The sequence below is a fragment of the Hipposideros armiger genome, unplaced genomic scaffold (genome assembly GCF_001890085.2).
Source record: "Hipposideros armiger isolate ML-2016 unplaced genomic scaffold, ASM189008v1 scaffold_23, whole genome shotgun sequence".
Classification (NCBI taxonomy): Eukaryota; Metazoa; Chordata; class Mammalia; order Chiroptera; family Hipposideridae; genus Hipposideros; species Hipposideros armiger.
In genome coordinates this window covers 1,325,849-1,334,586 of record NW_017731373.1, presented here as the reverse complement: position 1 = coordinate 1,334,586, position 8,738 = coordinate 1,325,849, and the positions used below count along the sequence as shown (strand labels likewise).

Here is an 8,738-nt window from a genome sequence, read left to right as displayed (position 1 = left end):
TATTCTTCCAGTAGGAACAAGAATAAAACCTTTTCTTTTTTGTGGTGTGTGAGTGGGGTTCATTAAATCTGTGGAGCAGGCTCGAATGGTGCCTGGGATGGACAGATCCAGGGGAATAAGAGTCAGGGCCTTTTGTAACATGCGCCAGAACACAGCTGAAACTGACCCGAGGAAACGAGGAGGGGGATTGATTGGCTTCAGGGGTAGAGTTCACTTCAATCATATTTGCCTCTTAAGGTTCAAAAGACATCATTCTTTTTGCTTCAGCTTTCCTTCCCTTTAACTTGGCTTCATTCATATGCATTGGTGGTACTTTTGTTACCACTGGCTTACATCCTTCAAATTAGTTATCCTAGTTTCAAAGTCTTCTTTTTCTGAACTGATTCAGCAAAGCCCCCCGACTGAGTTCCTGGAGCCATATGTCCACCCCAGAACCAATCACTGTGGTCTGGAAGTTGACGACTGGCCAGATCTGGGGAGTGAAGGTGCCGGGTGTCAGTATCCTGGAAACACAAAGACTCCCGGAGAAGGGGGAGGGGGTACTTCCCAAAGGAAAATGTTTTGGGACTTCATGTGGCTAGAGTTGTTAAACTGTAAAATCCAGTAAATCTTTCCCATAGCTGGATTGATACCATGCATAGGGGGAAATATCCTTACATTTCAGCGTTTTTATTATTTCTCCTAAGTGGAACTAAGTCAACGAAGATGCTACAGAAGTAAATAGAAAGCTAATGTGTATTAATATGTATTAGTATATATATTTTTAATTTTAGTGCCCTCTTGAGACAAAGTAGCTCAGGGCGCTTTCAATAATCCATTTTTCATCGTGACCACACCCCGTGTAGGTGACGAGTATTACCGTCTCGCCCTTGCAGCTGGGGAAACCGAGGCATGACATTCTTCCATTCAGCTCTCCGGTGGGCTTTAGGAAGAGTCCCGTCTGCATGACCTCAGAGGGTATCCTCCCTCCTCCACGGCGCCTCTGAGAACCCTCCTGTCCTTCGGCGTCGCAGGAGAGCAGCTCGGGCCCCTCCGCAGCCTCGGGATTCGTCCTCCGCCCAGCTGCTCCCTCCCCGCTCTCCCGCACCTTCCTCAGGAAGGTCCAGCTGGCTAAGGTCTGGCGGTCCCTCCGGTCCCCCCCTTCCCTGTTCCCCGACGTGCAGGAGGCTCCCAGCCAAGAGACCCGCAGGGAGGTGCGGGCAGATGCTGCCGAGGCGTCTAGCGGGAGGGGCGCCGGCGCCACCGGAGGTGAGCGGGCCGGGCCCTTGGTCCTCCGAGGGCTGCCGGGGCGCAAGGGTTGGAGTGGGCGCTTGGGCCCGCCCGGCCGGAGGAAGGTGGGAGGGAGGCCGGGCGAGCCAGCAGCGAGCGGCGAGAGGGAGAGAAGCAGGCGGGCCGACGCGCTCCTCGCGGGCGGCGCCTGGAGAGCGAGCGGCAGGGAGCCGGACGCTGCCGGGCCGCGCCGCGCCGGGGCCGCGGAGCTCGGCCGTGAGCCTCCCTGCGGCGCCCGGACCCCGGGCGCTCTCCCGAGCGCGGGCGGGAGACATGGCTTCGCGCGTCCCCGCTGCCGCCGCTGCTGACTCGGCACAANAGCCCAGCTCCAGGTTGAGCTGTTGTTCAGCATCTTAGCTGTAGAGGGCAGTGTCACTGGCCCTCATATGTGGGATCCGAACCGGGGCCCTCTGGCGTCTCAAGCCAGCTCTTAACCAACACACCACTCAGCCGGCCCCTTAATAGGGTTTTTTGATGCATACACAAAAAATTTAATTACATGAAGTCCAATTTGTCTATTTTTATTTTTTGTTACCTGTGCCTTTGGTGACATATCTAAGAAATCATTGCCAAATCTAATGTTGTGAAGCTTCATCCTATGTTTTATTTTAAGAGTTTTGTTTTTGGTAGGGGTCCAACTTCATTTTTTTGCATGTGGTTATCCAGTTTTCCTAGCACTATTTATTGAAAAGACTATCCTTTCTCCATTGAATGGTTGTGGCACCCCAGCTGCTGCCACATGATCACACAAGCCTCCACTGCCACCTCCCCTTGCAGGCCCTAGCTTGGGGCTGGAAGCAAAATCTGGGAGACTGAGCTTTTTTTAGGCTAGAAGACATAATTAATCTCAAGAGACTCTTTAAATTTACCAGACTAATTTCACTAGATGGGCTTTTTTTCTTAAATAAAAAAAAAATATTTTCGTTACCAAGCAGGTAAGATCAAATCAAAGGCAAAATAAAGAATCATAGAAGTATTAACAGTAATAATACATTTGCAACGGAATTACAAATATACTCACATTAAACTCATATCTTTATATTAGTCCCTGAAACACTTACCTCTTTTTTAATGAATGAATGAAGGAAGCTTGTAAAAATAATATAGTAAGCAATCTTGGGATGGGGAAACACTGTAAAACATCTTTTCTTTTCTTCTTCTTTTTTTTTTTTTAGCAAACCCCATACTTAGGATTGAGCTTTTTTTATAAAAGATTTTTATTGGGGAATTGGGGGATGGGAACAGCGCTGGGGAATTGGGGGAAGGGGAACAGACAAGTTGCTGTCTGTTTTGTTCTTCAGTCTAGTTGTGGAGGATGTTGCTTCACTAGCCCAAGTTGGCACCATCATTGCGCTCTTCCCAGGCAAGGCAGATCAGTCACCGGCTTCTGGATGGCTGCTCACGCTGGCTGCTGGCTACACACAGTAGCCCATGGCAACCCACTGCCACAGGGGCTGCAGTCTACGCCGTTGCCATAGACTCACAGGCAGCCCAGCTCCAGGTTGAGCTGTTGTTCAGCATCTTAGCTGTAGAGGGCAGTGTCATTGGCCCTCATATGTGGGATCCTAACCGGGGCACTCTGGCGTCCCAAGCTAGCTCTTAACAATCGCACCACTCGGCTGGCCCGGGGCTCATAGTTTCTTTGGTAACATAATTTTATCTAACATCGATTGGTTTCTTTTTTTTTTTTTTTTGCTTCCAATCGGTTGAATGTGCCAGTAACTACACTCAAAGTGTTATTCTAAACATACGTTTTAAATCTCTCAACTTAACGGTAACCCTGAAGCTATCTGACCACATCCTCAAACTTGATCTTTTCCCTGGCTGAATTTTACTAGGCTTTTGTCTTCCAAAGCCTTTATAAGTCTCTTGTTTTGCTATTTGGGATCTAAAAAGCAATCAACATTTCCACCTCTGCAAAGACCCAAACATCCAGATTCTCTATATTGTCTTTCATTTATTTTTGAAAACTTGTTTCCTGAACTCATCTCTTTCTTGTAATACCTTGTCATATGCAACCAACAGTTTCCATCACTGAGTGATTCTTTCCAATCACTTACCTTAGACCTGCTGACTCAGTGGCACAAGATAAGTTATGTTATCACAGCAGCAACATTTCATTGTTTTGACACTGCAGACTACTATAACCATCTTTATAGCTTCCGATATTAGTTTCTTTGCTGCTTGCTACTGAACTCCTAAGTAAATGCCACATATTTTAATTATAGCGATACCTATTTCAAGGTACCATTTCCATTGTAGTCAGGATCATTAATACTGGCTGCTGTAACAACCATCACATCTATGTGTCTTAATACTTTATTTCTTGCTCACATCACAGTTTTATATTTTAGCATTCCTCCAAGTGATGGTTTAGGAATCCACGCTCCTTTCATCTTGGGATGACATAATTTCTATACATGGCCTTTTTAAGTCTCCAGTGAAGGTGAAGAGAATGAGAGATGTCACATTGATTCTTATCCTCAAAGCCAGAAGTGACATCCATCATTGCTGCTTAAATTCTATTCGCCGGAAGTAGTCACATGGCTATCCTAAATGGACAGGAGACTGGAAAATGGAGAGGCACATATGGGTATTGTAAATACTAACACTTTCTATCACATTTTGCTTATTATTTGACTTCTCCTTCCCTATCCCATAACATAAGCTTCACAGGGGTAGGGATTTTTGTCTAATCCCTTCACTTCTGAATCCTCAGCACTTAGAAGAGTGCCTGGTTTATAATAAGTGGTTACTAAATATTTAGTTACAGAATATATAAAAGGGAGAAACCAGAGCTTTTTACCTTTTTTGTAACAGGTGAGAAATTGGAAGACAACGAGAAAGGATTCTGAGCAACCAAAGTAGATGCCATAAAATGTATGTACTAAAGCTCACCTGTATTATTCACTGAACCTCCTCCATCCCATAACCCATTTTAAACAAAGCCCTAATGAGTATAGTTATTTAGTCTATCAATTCCATATCAGACTATGAGCAGGAAATTAGAATGAGATAAGAAAGATTATCAGGGCCGGCCGAGTGGCTCAGTTGGTTAAGAGCTTGCTCAAGAATGCGAGCTCTGAGCAAGAGGGTCGCTGGTTCGATTCGCGGCCCCAGCTGAGATTATCAAGGAAAGAAAAGGTGATAGGTAGGAAACATGGGATTCTAAAGAAAAAGTTACTCTTAAAGTACAGCAACAACAAAAACTATAGTGACCAGAGGCTATTTCGTGTAGAGGCAAAAGCATTTTATAATTACATAGCTCCTAAGGGCATCGCTGAATCATATACTAAGTAAATAAATCATAGCCACTATGAAAATAAGGAGTCAACTAGGTTTGGTACACCGTAATTTAAAAAGACAGAAAACTTGTAACACTTAAGAATATATTTTGTTAGGGGGCCAGATGGACCCATGTCCTTTTGGGGAGTCCACTTCATAGTTGAAGTAGAGGCCTGACCACCGCATTGTATTTCTGAAACTGATGTTGAATAATACTGTATGTCAACTATAATTATATATACATATAACCTCGGGACANTTATTCAGTGGATCTATAGTATTGTCCAAAAGAGGGCAAGCTATAGTTCTAGAAGTGGTACTGGTACTTTTTAAAAACCTATTATTGAAGTGTAATATAAATACAAAAAAAGTGCCCCCTTATTATGAAAGTATAGCTTGATAAATTTCCACAGACTAATCCACATGTGTAACCAGCACCCAGATTAATAAACAGAATCTGAGCTTCTCAGAATCCCGCCTTGTGGCTCTCTTCCAGTTTAACTTCCCCACACTTCAAGGTAACAAGTATCCTGATTTCTAAATGGCATTGATTAGCTTTCCTTGTTTGGTACTTATATAATTGAATCATACAATATATGCTCTTTTGTATCTGCGTTTCACTCAACATTGAACTTGTGAGATTCACTCATATTGTTATTTAGTTGTAACTTGTTCATTCCCATTACTTTATAGCATTCCATGTAAGTACTGTTGGTTTTTGTTGTTCATGAAGGCATATACTTAGAGTGTATAAGAACAATTCATTTTGCCTAAATAAATTCATGGGAAAAGCCATTAAAACTATCTAATCATCTAGTTCTAACTCTGTGCTCACAATGATGCAAATGTCTGATTTGTAATTTGAGACTCTAAATAATTATCCACCAGAAAGAAAAACTCCAAGCTGATGACCTAACATTGCCAGAGATTTCCTTCTGCAAGTGAATAAATGGAAACCTGGAAACATAACTCAGTGTCCTATGAGTTTGTTTGTCATGAATGGATTCCCTGGGACTCTCACTCCAGGTGAACTGATAAAATTGAAATTTTTTGAACTTTCAAAACTGAAATATAAACTCAATGAATCTAGGTTTGAAGTTACCTGATGGCAATTTTCCTGAGCTCTAGTGACCTGAACTCTATTGATCTAAAGTGTAAAGATTTTTTACTTTAAATATACGTCTAATTGTGTCTAAATCCATCATTTCTCAAAGTGTAAATATCCTGGAAAAGAATGCCAGTGAGGAGCCCAGAAGGAAACAGAAGGCATGCCAAGATGAAATGTTGTACAGAATGTCACAAAAAGTCTAGTCATAGACACATGGGCAGAGTTAAGAAAACTAACAAGGAATGTTGAGGCACCGAAGGACCAGCAACAGTCAGAAACTGCTACTATCTATACGCACAAAGGGATAAGGAAAGGCACTGATGTCCTGGGATCCAGTGAGGTCTGGAGGAGTGGCAGGGGGGCTGCCTGAAAGCAGGGGTGCTATAACTGCATCATCAAATCAAGGAGGGAGTTGGGGAGAAAATACTCCAACCCCAATTTCCTCCCACCCTCCAGTCCTCTCCAATGCCAGGGTGCAAGGAATCCTGTGTGTAGTCCAAATGGGTCTGTCTCCCAGGACACAAAATAAGGCAGAGAAGGCTGGCACATGGGTCTCTAGAGGGGGTGGCTTGGCATACAGAGAAAACCAGTATAAAATGACAAGCTGTATGTGGTATAACATTAGCTCCAGGACAAGGGGCAAGAATAGCATTTAAAAGGGCACCATAATTAAACTTTTAATATATTTTATGTTATTTCTCTAAAGCCTCATCCTTGCTTTTTAATTTTACAATGTATTTTCTGTTCTTCTGTTTCACTTTAAGTCTTCTTAGGTTAATTGCTGAATCATGTGTTACCTCTGTGTGACTGGGAATTCAATCACAACATAAACTTCTTGGCACAAGTTTCAATAATGACATAGCTTCTCGGAAATATGTCTTTTCTTTGTCCAAAGGCTATAGCATCACCTGCAGCCTTCTCCCCAAACAATCATGTTTTGGTTGGAAGTTTGAACCAAGTGGAAATGCTGCGTTTACCTGACATATTTGCTCATCAAGAAAAAAATTCCAGCTATAGTATACATTTTGGATTTTTGGAACATTCATGGTATTTCTTAGTTACATAACCAAAATATGATCTTCTTGGGGAACCTTTTTCCATAACTTTTAAATTTATCTGGCTTTTTCTCTCAAGAAGTTGTGAAGATATATATTTATTTGACAAGCAATTTGGCGCTCTTCCTATATATTGTTGAAAATGCTATAAGGGGTAGCAGTATTAAGAAAGATGCTGAAGAGATGAAAACACTAAGAAAATAAGAAGCTAGCAAACTATTGAAACTAATACAAAAGCGATTTGAGCTAATGAGTGAATTGAGTGAGAGTGAGATTAATTTTAGGTGTTTTAAGGAAATAAAACTTTAACAAGTAATTTAAAAGCTATTTTATTTTATTTAACCAAAGAGACAACACACGATAGTGGAAATAACACTAAATGAGGGGTCAGAGGCCTGATGCTAATCCTGGCAAATTACTTAGTTTTTCTGTGCTTCAGTTTCCCACCTATTATGTTGAGATAATAGCGGAATTACTTCTCAAATGAGACATTATATGTTGAAGTTATTTGAAAAGTTTAATATCCTTTGCTAATAATACAATTGCAGTATTTTTAAATTGCCTCCTGATTTAATTTCCCTCATTGGTAAGCTCACTTCTTTCTACCAACCTGGCCTCATTGAGGCTTAGTAATGAGGCTGGGTTTGGGAAGGAGCATATGTTATAAAGGCGTTGGGCACCTCAAAGGCTCTGCTTCTAGTCAAAGGAATCCCAGGTAGACAGGAAGGGGACACAAAAGAAGGACATCTCTTCCAGCTCCAGCGGGTCATGGGAGAAGAAGGCAGACAGAGATCAGAGAGGCCCACAGCGCCATAGATGCGTGTCTCAAAATATTTGCCCTTTCCAGGCTTTGGTGGATATGTTAGGCCAGGGACTCTTGCTTCAGTTAATTTTATTTATTAATTTACTTTTCTTGTGTTAAAATACACATAACATAAAACTTACTGTCTGAACCATTTTTAAGTGTACAGTTATGTGGTATGAAATACATTCATGTTGCTATGCAAACATCACCACCATCCATCCTTATAACTCTTTCATCTTGTAAAACTAAATATATATACCCATTAAACAATAACTCCCCATTTCCCCCTCCACCCAGGCCCTGGCAACCACCATTATACTTTCTGTCTTTGTGATTTCAACTGCTCTAAGTACCTCATATAAGTGGAATCATACAGTATTCATCTTTTTGTGACTGGCTTACTTCACTTAGCATAATGTCCTCAAGGTTCGTTCATGTTGCATATTGCAGAAGTTCCTTCCCTTTCAAGGTTATATAATATTTCACTGTATGTTAATACCACGTTTTGCTTATCCATTCATCTGTCAATGGACACGTTGGTTGTTTCCACATTTTAGTTATTGTAAACAATGCTGCTGTGAACATGGGTATACAGATGTTTCTTTGAGACCCTACTTTCAATTCTTTTGGGCATATACTGGAAGTGAACTTCCTGGATCATGTGGCAATTCTATTTTTAATTTTTTTGAGGGACAGCCATACTGTTTTCCATAGTAGCTGCACCATTTTATATTTCCACCAACAGAGAACAAGTGTTTCAATTTCTCCACATGCTCACCAATAATTGTTTTCTATTTTTGTAATAGTAGCCATACTAATGTATGTGATATGGTATCTCATTATAGTTTTGATTTGCATTTTCCTAATGAGTAGTGATTTTGAGCATCTTTTCGCGTGCTTATTGGCCATTCAAATACATTCTTGGGGAAATGTCTATTCAGGTCTTTTGCCCATTTTTGAAGTGAATTTCTTTTTTATTGACTTAGTAGTTCTCTCTATATTCTCAATATTGATCCCTCATCAGGTATATGACATGCAAATATTTTATCCCATTCTGTGGGCTGTCTTTTTACCCTCTTAATAGGATTTTTTGTTTTTGGTTTTTTTTTTAGATTTTTATTGGGGAATCGGGGGAAGGGGAACAGACAAGTTGCTGTCCTTTTGTTCTTCAGTCTAGTTGTGGAGGACGTTGCTTCACTGGCCCAAGTTGGCACCA

General features: G+C 41.5%; 1 protein-coding gene across 1 annotated transcript in view; it reads left to right on the top strand.

Annotated features, from left to right (window-relative positions):
* The first annotated feature begins 1,177 nt into the window (after window positions 1-1,177).
* The window catches only part of HECW2 (HECT, C2 and WW domain containing E3 ubiquitin protein ligase 2), a 360,649-nt gene continuing 353,088 nt past the window's right edge, over window positions 1,178-8,738 (top strand). Inside the window, exon 1 of the mRNA XM_019635678.1 lies at window positions 1,178-1,248. The gene's annotated coding sequence lies outside the window, so the exon portion shown is untranslated. The remainder of the gene's footprint in view (window positions 1,249-8,738) is intronic.